This window comes from Elephantulus edwardii, unplaced genomic scaffold, assembly GCF_000299155.1.
Source record: "Elephantulus edwardii isolate Elephantulus edwardi_28Jun2011 unplaced genomic scaffold, EleEdw1.0 scaffold00275, whole genome shotgun sequence".
NCBI classification, from domain to species: domain Eukaryota; kingdom Metazoa; phylum Chordata; class Mammalia; order Macroscelidea; family Macroscelididae; genus Elephantulus; species Elephantulus edwardii.
In genome coordinates this window covers 2,745,945-2,755,819 of record NW_006400025.1, presented here as the reverse complement: position 1 = coordinate 2,755,819, position 9,875 = coordinate 2,745,945, and the positions used below count along the sequence as shown (strand labels likewise).

The window sequence follows — 9,875 nt, the reverse complement described above, 5'->3', positions numbered from 1 at the left end:
ATGCTTGCTTTGACTCTTCAAAGTATGCTTTTATGTCACTTTGAGTATGACATTTTTTTGTTGAAAGTTACATATTTTATATTGGTAACATCATCAACGTGAAGTTTTGTGCTAATCTGTTTAGGAGTGCTTGCATATAAGTTCCAACCACTAAATGAAATGTGGACAAGTTAAAATCATTAGCAGACACTTGGGAAATAAAGTCTTTCATCCTACTTCTGGAACCCTATGTACAATAGAACTCATTTAGAAAAGGGTAGATATATGGCACCTGAGGCTGAGCCCTCATATTGGGAAACACAAAGGAAGAGGAACTGTCATAAGCAGGCATCCAGAAATTTGTTGCACATTGAGTAGTTGTGCTGCTAATCTACAAAGTAGGTGGTTCAAATCCACCAGCAAGTTGGAAAAAGAAAGTGAGTCAGTGTCCTCACTTAAAAAACCCCTCATAAACTTAATGTAGGGACTCCATGGTCAAAATTAACTCTCTTTAGGTGAGTTTAGTTTTTGTTATTGTTTTTGTTAACAATGCATAATTCTAGAGAATTTTGCTTGAGGTAAGCAGACTAAGCTGTGATACTCTATATTCACTTGTCTCTATAGATAGTAAAATATTTTCCCATGATAACATTTCTCAAATGAGTAGAAGGAAAGTTGTAGATTTTAAGTTTGTTCAGATTTGCTTTTATTTTAGGGGAGATAGTGACAACCTCCAAATACTTTATATATTTATTTAAAACTTAAAACTGAACTACCAAGCAACTAAATTGTTCTGTATTTTAAAATATACAGTTTCAATGAGCACTAGAAATTTAAAAAAGTAAAAAAAATTGTATTGGTTTTTCATCCTATCCACATTGAGAAGTACTTTTTTAAACACTATGTAAACTCCAAAGGTAAATGTGTCACAATATCATTGTCTGGCTAGAGGAATGTGTAATATTTGTGCTGTTGTTATGTGATGCTGAGTCAGAATTTACCCATAGCTGACCCTCCAGTTGGTTTTCAGAAACGGTAAATCATACAGGAAGAGGTTGCCCATCTTTTTTCCTCTGGAGTAGTTGGTGGATTTAAACTGTGTACATTGGGGTTGAAAGTACAACTCCTACAACTAGGCCATCAGAGCTTCCTGTAGTAGTTATGGGAGGGTAGTATTTTCTCAAACTCAAACCCTTCTAGTACAGAGCTCACATCTTCATTGCAAGTACACAGGTATGAATTTTCATTTTGTTGTTTTCACTATGACCACCATAAATTAAGTAATGTCTACCTAAGATAATAAAACATATCAAACAAACAATAATAGAAAATTTATTATTGTTTTCTGAAGACTTGGGCAATAGAATCCATAGGAACTCCAAAAGGAAAAGTGGGGAGGAGGGAAGAGAAAATAGGATTAAATGAATCAAGTTGGGGCTCTGGAGAATACGCCCTTCTTGGGTAGATCTTCATAATGAGTCTTAAGTCCAAGATGATTACTAGTCCAAGCTGCTAATTTTCACCCTATCTTAGCTTTTGAACATGCAAACATAGGATAACCTCTGCTCACAGTTATAATCTTTCCATCTCAGGAATCCTGAAGAAACATAAAGTTAAGACATATGGTGGAGAAACATAAAGGTAAGATATATGGTTGGTAGAGATTGCCAATCCAGTTCAGAGGCATGTTAGGTTCTAGCTGAGGATTCAAAACCATGCACTCACTAGTACTCCACTTAAGATGAAAGAGAAACAAAGAAAGAAAACAAGGAGGAGATGAGTTAGAACAAAGAAAAAAATACCATTGAATTTATTATCTGAGTAGGGATTTTCTGAATATCAGACTCAGGGAAGAGGAGTGAGGGGGTGGAGAAAGCTGAACAGAAAGTAAATCCTAAATTCATTACCTGTATTTCATGACAGGCTCCCACAGTGGCCATGGTTTGTGATAGTAGAGGGATCTCTCTCCCAGGCAAAGTAATTTAACACATCAGTGTTACTCCACTCCCATCCACCTGAGTTAGGTTCCAATCCCTGCAGTGTAGAGTAGATGATGAAGTCAGGTGAGAAAATGTCCAGTTCAACTCTGTGCATGATACCTTTAGCTGGAATACATGCCCCCTTAATTGACAAGAATAAGTCTCAGCTGTACACTAAAACCTCCTTAGAACTCAACTCTCAAGAAAGCCTGAAACCTTTTCCCCCAAAATGTTCCCCAGGATCTCTGAACCCTAGGACTCTATCAGATATTTCCAGGGCAGGCACAGTGGAAAGAGAATGAAACTTGGTGATGAGAATCACTTGAGAGATAAGAGAGGAGAAAATGCAGTCACAACCTTGTGGGATCATGGAGGCCAATCCAAACGTTTGCGTAGGGGCTTGACATGCTCTTCACCAAAGCAGCCACAAAAGATCCCTCGGCCTCACTGAGCACAGACACCAGATGTCCTAGAGACTGTTCCTGGCGGGATAACTGAATGAATATTGAAGAAAAAAAAAAGGTGATTATGGTTTTCCTAAGAAAGTCTCAAGAAGGTAGGTGAGAATCTTGGCTTGTCAATGATATAGGTACATATTCTCACTCCCCTGACACTTTGGAGGATTGAAGACTCCCCTCTATCCTGCAGTTTCTCACATACTTTCTACTATGACTTTCATCCATACATTAAACTACATACATCTGCCTCCACCCATGTTTTTGGTGTCTGAAACACAGCATAGCAGTGATAGCCAAAGACATAGGAGCCTTCGGGACAGTTGATTCTTGAAGAAATCTTTTCAGCTTGAGAGTATGCACCTGGGGTAGAAGAAAAAGTAGAGGAACTTGGCAAGGTGAAGTATGATGGCTGAAGAAGGGGAAGTGGGGAGGATGAATTGAAGAACAGAGAGTGAGGCCAGTGAGTTGGTATTGAACACTTCTCATCATTGCCAGTTCTTTCAGAATTTCTTGATTTTGAAGCAGCTTTGTGAAATGTTATATTATTGCCATTCTTTTTACCAATCACTGTCTAATGATGGTCCTCATATTTGACCACCTCTCTAACTCATCATTGAATATCTACATTTTCTCTCTTCAACCTCCCCACATTAATTAGAGTCCATTGACAACATTGGAAATAATTTATTTCAAGTTTTAAACCACCCTGATACTTTCCACAACTAGTTAACCTGAAGAAGTAATTATAACAGGAGAATTTCAGATATTTTGATTATGTGAGAATTTACTTTACCATTATTGCATGTGTCATATAGGTTACTTTCTCCTTTTATTGGTCCTGGAAATTCACAAGGAAACCAATGATAGAGGCAGAGAAATCTCACCTTGAGCTTGCGTTAGGAGCATCAGAGAGAACAGCAACCAAGACACAGTAGGGAGCGTCATGGAAGGCAGCATCTTGCCTGTGTGTTGAGAAGACAAAGATTACTGGAGAACGAGTGATCAGAGAGATACCAACCTCAAGACGTAATTGAACCTTGACAAAATCTACATTATTCCGTAGTTCTGGTGAGAACTGAGGACTTTATATCACTAAAACATTATTTTGTTATGCCTGAAATACCATATTCTGTGAGTACTGGAGTCTCCTAGACTTCCCTCAGAAAGCATGAGGGAAAATCCCCGATACGGATCTCTATTGCCTAAAGCTTCCACTTACCTGTTGCACGGTGCTGGCTTGTCAATACTGGAAAATCTACGTTTTTATAGGTTGGAGAGGCATTGGTATCAACAGCCAGATATGTATATAGGCGGAACAAGGGTCATGAGGAAGAACTTGGCAAGAGTTGAAGGAAATTCCTGCCAAGGGGAGGATACTCTTCCCAGCTGAGTTTGCTGATATTGGCTCTTTCTCATTAGTGTACTGTCATTTTCCTCTAGAAAATCTACTTTGCCCTTTTTACAGCCTCTCCTATAGACTGTTTTGAGAGATTGTGGCTCTGTGACAAAGGTTCTGATTAAATGCTAGATACTTAAGAAAAAAGTGTGACAATGAGTAATGTAAAAAAAAAAAAAGCAAATAAATGAGCTTTATTTTTTGCAAATATAACTGAAACTCATTTGTGTCAGCATACATGTTAATTTATTTCTACCTTTTTAGAGTGGTATTATGCAGATGCAAGTCAAAAGTGAATGGTATAGGAGTTAACATATTGATATTGTTGTTGTTGTTGTTGTTATGTACCTTTGAGTCACTTAAGACTTAAAACAATCTTATGTACAAGAGCCCTAAACCCTGTTTTATCCTGTGCCAACCTCATTGTCTCCTACACACTTACTCCCATTACCCCAATCATTGAATTGATGCATCTCACCGATGGTCTTCCTCTCTTGTGCTATCCCTACACACTCCCAAATATGATGTCCCTCTCCAAGAACTGGTCCCACCTTGCAACATGCCCAAAGTATATCAGAGGAAGCTTCAGAATCCTTAACTCCAAGGAGCATTCTGACTTCACCCTCTCCAGGACAAACCTGTTTGTTCTCCTAGCAGTCCATGGTATATTCAACAGTCTTCTCCAGCACCACAGCTCAAAAGCATCATCTCTCCTTTTGTCATCCCTAGTCATTGCCCAGCTTTCTGATGCATAGCACACAATTGTAAAGACTATGGCCTGGATCAGGCACACCTTAGTTTCCATCCTGGCATTGCTGCTCTTCAGTACTCTGGAAAGGTCCCTGACAGCTGACTTTCCCAATGCAATTTGTCTCTTGATTTCCTGGCTGCTGATACCAAGAGAGTTGATTGTGGAACCAAGTAAACGAAAACTGTTAACAATCTCAATCTCTTCACCATCCATAATGATGCTGCCAATTGGCCCAGTAGTGAGAATCTTTGTTTTCTTGATGTTGAGCTTCAATCCATATTGAAGGCTGCAGGCCTTGACCTTCTCCCACAAACCCTTCAGGTCCTCCTCCGTTTCAGCAAGCAGGCTTGTGTCCTCTGCATAACACAGATTGTTGATGAATCATCCTCCAAACTTGATGCCACATTCCTCCTCATACAGTGTCCTGGATGATCTGTTCTGCATACGGATTGAAAAGGTATGGAGACAGAATGTATCCCTCGCAGACACCCTTTCAGATTTTGAACCATGTAGTGTCTCCTTGCTCTGTTCTGACAACTGCCTCTTAGTCCAAGTATAGGTTTCACCCAAGCACAATCAAATATTCTGAGATTGCCATTCTTCTCAGAGTCAGTCACTGTTTGTTGTGCTCAACACAGTCAAAAGCCTTTGCATAGTCAATGAAACACAGATAGACATCCCTCTGGTATTCTCAGCTTTCTGTCAAGATCCATCTAACATTAGCTATAATATCCCTAGTACCACGACCTCTTCTAAATCCAACCTGCACATCTGGTAGTTCTCTTTTGATGTGTTACTCCAGTCTATTTTGGATAATTTTCAGCAGAATTTTGCTTGCATGTGATATTAATGATATTGTTCAATAATTTCCACACTCTGTCAGGTCACCCTTCTTTGAAATGGGAACAAATATAGCTCACTTCCAGTCAGTTGGCCAGGTGGCTGTCCTGCAGATTTCTTGGCACAATTTAGTGAGAACATCCAGGGTAGCGTCTATTTGCTGAAATATGTCAATTGGTATGCTATAAACTCCTGGGGCCATGTTTTTTGCCAATTCTTTCAGAGCAGCTTGAACTTCCTTCTTCATCACCAAGGGCTCTTGTTCATATGTTGTTTCATGAAATTCTTGTCAGCCAATTCCTTCTGGTACAGTGACTCTCTATACTCCTTCTATCTTCTTTTAATGCTTCTTGGATCTTTTAACATTATTCCCAAAGCATCCTTAGGTATTGCCACTCGTGGCTTGAATTTGTTTTCCAATTCCTTCAGCTTTAAGAAATGTTGAGTGAGTTTGGCCCTGTTGATTTTCTGACTCCAGCTCTTTGAAAATTTCATTATAATACCTTGCTTTGTCATCCCAAGCTGCCCTTTGATATTTTCTGTTCAATGTTCACATGGTATCATTTTGAGTCAAAGTCACTATGAGTAGAAATTAAACAGCAGTCCAATAGCTTGATATCACTATAAGAAATCTGGAGGACAACTACCTGGCCAACTGACAAGAAGAGAACCATATTTGTTCCTATTCCAAAAAAAGGGTTACTATCAGATTGTGGATATTACTGAACAATATCACTCATGTCCCACACAAACAAAATCCTGCTGAAGATTATATCAAAAAGACTGGAACAGAACAACACCAGAAATTATCAGAAATATAGGCCAGATTTAAAAGAGGCTGTGGCACCAGAGATATTATTGACAATGTCAGATGGATCTTGGCTGAAAGCAAAAAAACAAAAACAAAAAAACCTAGAGGAATGCCTTTCTGTGATTCATTGGCTATGGAAAGGCATTTGACTTTGTGGATTCTAACAAATTGTAGTCAACCTTAAGAAGAATGTAAATCCCCGAACACTTAATTGCCCTTATGCAAAATCTATACTTGGATCAAAAGGCAGTCATCAGAACAAAGCAGAAAAACATTGCATTGTTCAAAATCAGGAAAGGGATGTGTCAGGAATGCATCCTATCTCCATACCTTTTAAATCTGTATGTGAAACAGATAATTTGGAACCCTGGACTTTATGAGGAGGAATGTGATACAGTTACTAAGGCAATGGGGGTTGGCATGTCAGAATTAGTAAAACTGGCTCAAAACAGGTCAGGGTTCAAAGCTGCTGGAGGTGACTCGATGACACATAACAATAATGACGGTTTTTTTCTAGTAGCTTAAACTCTTCTGCATAGTAACTTGCCCTTAAATTTTCTTTGTGCAAATGGTTTTCAAGTATAGCTTTTTGTTGTTGTGTGCTATCAAGTTGGAATCAACTCAGAGGCAATAATCAGGAGGAGATTGTCCATCCTTCTCCTGTGGAGCAGGTGGTGGATTTGGACCATGGGCTTTTCGGATTCCAGCATAACTTCTTACTACTATGTCACTAGAATTCTTCAAATACAGTTTAAAGAATTAAGAAAGAAAAAAAAGAAGTCCATTTGTGAGTTGCATGAGCAAAGGTGAAACAAAGATGGTTGTCTTTAGTATTCTATATCCAACCACCTTCATTGACTTTGAGTTGGATGGCTGAACAGTCCAGTCTTCCTTCTGTTTTAAGATGGATGTTTAATGATAGAATGTTGACAGTTTCTCCAGAGCTCTAGTTCCCATTGCTATTAAATTGATTTTTCTCTCACAGGGATTCTAGTTGTTTAAAATTAAAATTATGCTGTAGGTGCTTTTGGCTGTAATAGCCATAAAAGTAGATTGTTTTTTAAAATCTTCAGTAAGTGAACTCAAGAGCCATTTGGTTAGTGGTTGATTGAGACTTGTGCCACCTATGGAGCTGTTTCTGCGGAGGCAAATGGTTAACGTGATCGGCAGCTAGCTGGAAGAATAAACATTTGTACTGCCCTAGAGGCATCTCTCATCATAGGACACGGAATTTGGTTCCCAAAAAGTCCTCTGAAAATCTTAGGGAAATTAGTCCTGCTTTGACAATTTGGGATTGACATGAATTGCAATTGACTCAGTGACAGCCTAATTGACCATCCTGGAAAAATCAAACAAAAATACATCTGTGGCTTATTGTCATAATGAGATGAATGCAATTCAGCTGTCCCATGTTATTTCCACAACTTAAGGAATATGTGTCTTATGTCATTGGTTCATCAGACAAAAAACAAGTTTTCATTACTTTCTCTTTAAAATCTCTTACATTGGTAGTGAAAGTAGAATGCATGACTTTAGATGTCATGAGATAAGGATATCTTTCTAATGAATACGCTTTCTAGATGCAATGAGACAAAGCTGTATCACTAATTGGTACAGTTAAGTGCTATTGAGTGGATCATGACTCACAGTGACCTTATGAATAGATCTAAACTCTGCCTATAGTGTGTCTTTATCATCTCTAATACACTTAAGCCCATTGATACAGCCATTATGTCAATCCATCTTGCTGAGGGTCTTCTTCTCTTTTGATGATCCTCTACTTTTCCAAGTGTGACTGTCTTTTTCCAAGGACTGGCCCCTCCTAACAATATGCTCAGTGTGTGTGAGATGAAGTGTCACCATCCTTACCTGTAAGGAGCATTGGTGCTGGACTTTCTCTAAGACATATTTGCTTGCTCCTTTGGCAGTCCATGGGAAAATTTGTACTCTTCTCCAGCACCACACTCAAAGATATTTATTCTTCTGTCTTCCTTAGTCGTTGTCCAACTTTCAGATGCATAACAAGTAATTGAAAAGAAAAAAAAAAACCCAAACAAAAAAACAAACAAAACACAACTCAACATGGCTTAAATCACGTACACCTTAGTCTCTAGATGAACATTGTTCCTCATTAGCATCTCTCTCTCTCTTTTTCCCTTCTTGTTGTGTACCATCAAGTCAGATCCTACTGGCAGAGGAGGAGAAGTGTGGCTTCACACTTCTCCAGCAGAGCATCTGGTGGATTTGAACCACGCATCTTTGGGCTCATTAAACTTTTAGAGTGATCTTTGGCAAAAGATTATCAGAGTGCAACATTGTCTTTTGCTTTCTTGACTGCTGGTACCAAGGGTATTAATTGTGAATCCAAGTAAAAGAAAATAACTGACAATTCAATCTTTTTTTCTATCCATCGCAATGTTGTCTTTTTATCAACTGATGAGGACTTCTGTTTTCCTGATGTTGAGATGTACACTATATTGAAGGCTGTAGTCTTTGATCTTCTACAGCAAGTGTTTCAAGTCTTCACTATCTGCAAGTAAGGTGGTGTCATCTGTATAATACAAGTTGTTCCTCTAATAGTGTGATGCCACATTCTTCTTCATGCAGTTCATACAGATCGAATATACACAAACAAAGAAAACAGCCTTTACACAAACATTTCTTGTTCCCTTGCTGTTTTTAAACAGCATCTTGGCCTATGTACAGTTTTTGCATGGGCACATCTCAACCTTCTCAAAGTTAGCTGTAATTTGCTATGATTCAAACAGTCAAATAAATAACTTTACATTGTCAATAAAGCACAAATAGACACCCTCACGGTATTTTCAGCTTTCAACCAAGATCCACCTAATATCAGTAGTGAATTTTTCTAAATCTGGCTTGAATTTCTGGCAGTTTACATGTTAATGTATCATTCTAGTAATTTTTAATAATATTCAGCAAAAGTTTACTTGCATGTGATATTAATGATATTGTTTTATAGTTTCCACATTCTTTTGTGTAACCATTTTGGAGAATGGGAAGACATATGGATCTTTTCTAATCAGTTTATCAGAGAGCTGTCTTCCAGATTTCTGAAGAACTTGCTGCAGAACATCAAGGAGTACAGTATTCAATATGGATTGTATCTTAACATTAAGAAAAAAGAAATTTTCACATCAGGCCAATAGGTAATATTATAATAGATAGAGACAGATTGAAGTTGCCAATGATTTTATCTTATTCGGATCAACAATAAACAACGTTGACTATTGTTGTTGTTGTTGTTATGTGCCATCAAGTCACCTGTGACTCAATGATCCTATGCACAAAAGTTCTGAACCCTGTCCTATCCTTTGCCAGTTTTGCTGTCTCTGACACATCTACCCCCATTACCTCAGTTATTGTATGAATCCATCTCTTCCAGGATCTTCTTCTCTTGCTCTGTCCCTCTATCCTTCCAACCATAATGTCCTTCTCCAAGAACTAGTCCCTCTTGGGAGCATGCTCAAATTATGCCAGAAGGAGCTTCAACATCCTTGTCTCGGAACACGTTTGTGCGCTTACTCCTTTCTTCCGGAGAACGCTGCCAAGGAAGCATCGCAAAAGTGTTTTTTCCCACCGCCGCCATGTCGAAGTCAGAGTCTCCTAAAGAGCCCGAACAGCTGCGGAAGCTTTTCAT

The 9,875-nt window shown here is 38.6% G+C and overlaps 2 pseudogenes; one reads left to right on the top strand and one right to left on the bottom strand.

The window, feature by feature from the left end:
- Positions 1-1,508: 1,508 nt before the first annotated feature.
- Positions 1,509-3,373, bottom strand: LOC102877632 (annotated as a pseudogene).
- Positions 3,374-9,822: 6,449 nt separating this feature from the next.
- Positions 9,823-9,875, top strand: part of LOC102877231 — a 90,964-nt pseudogene continuing 90,911 nt past the window's right edge.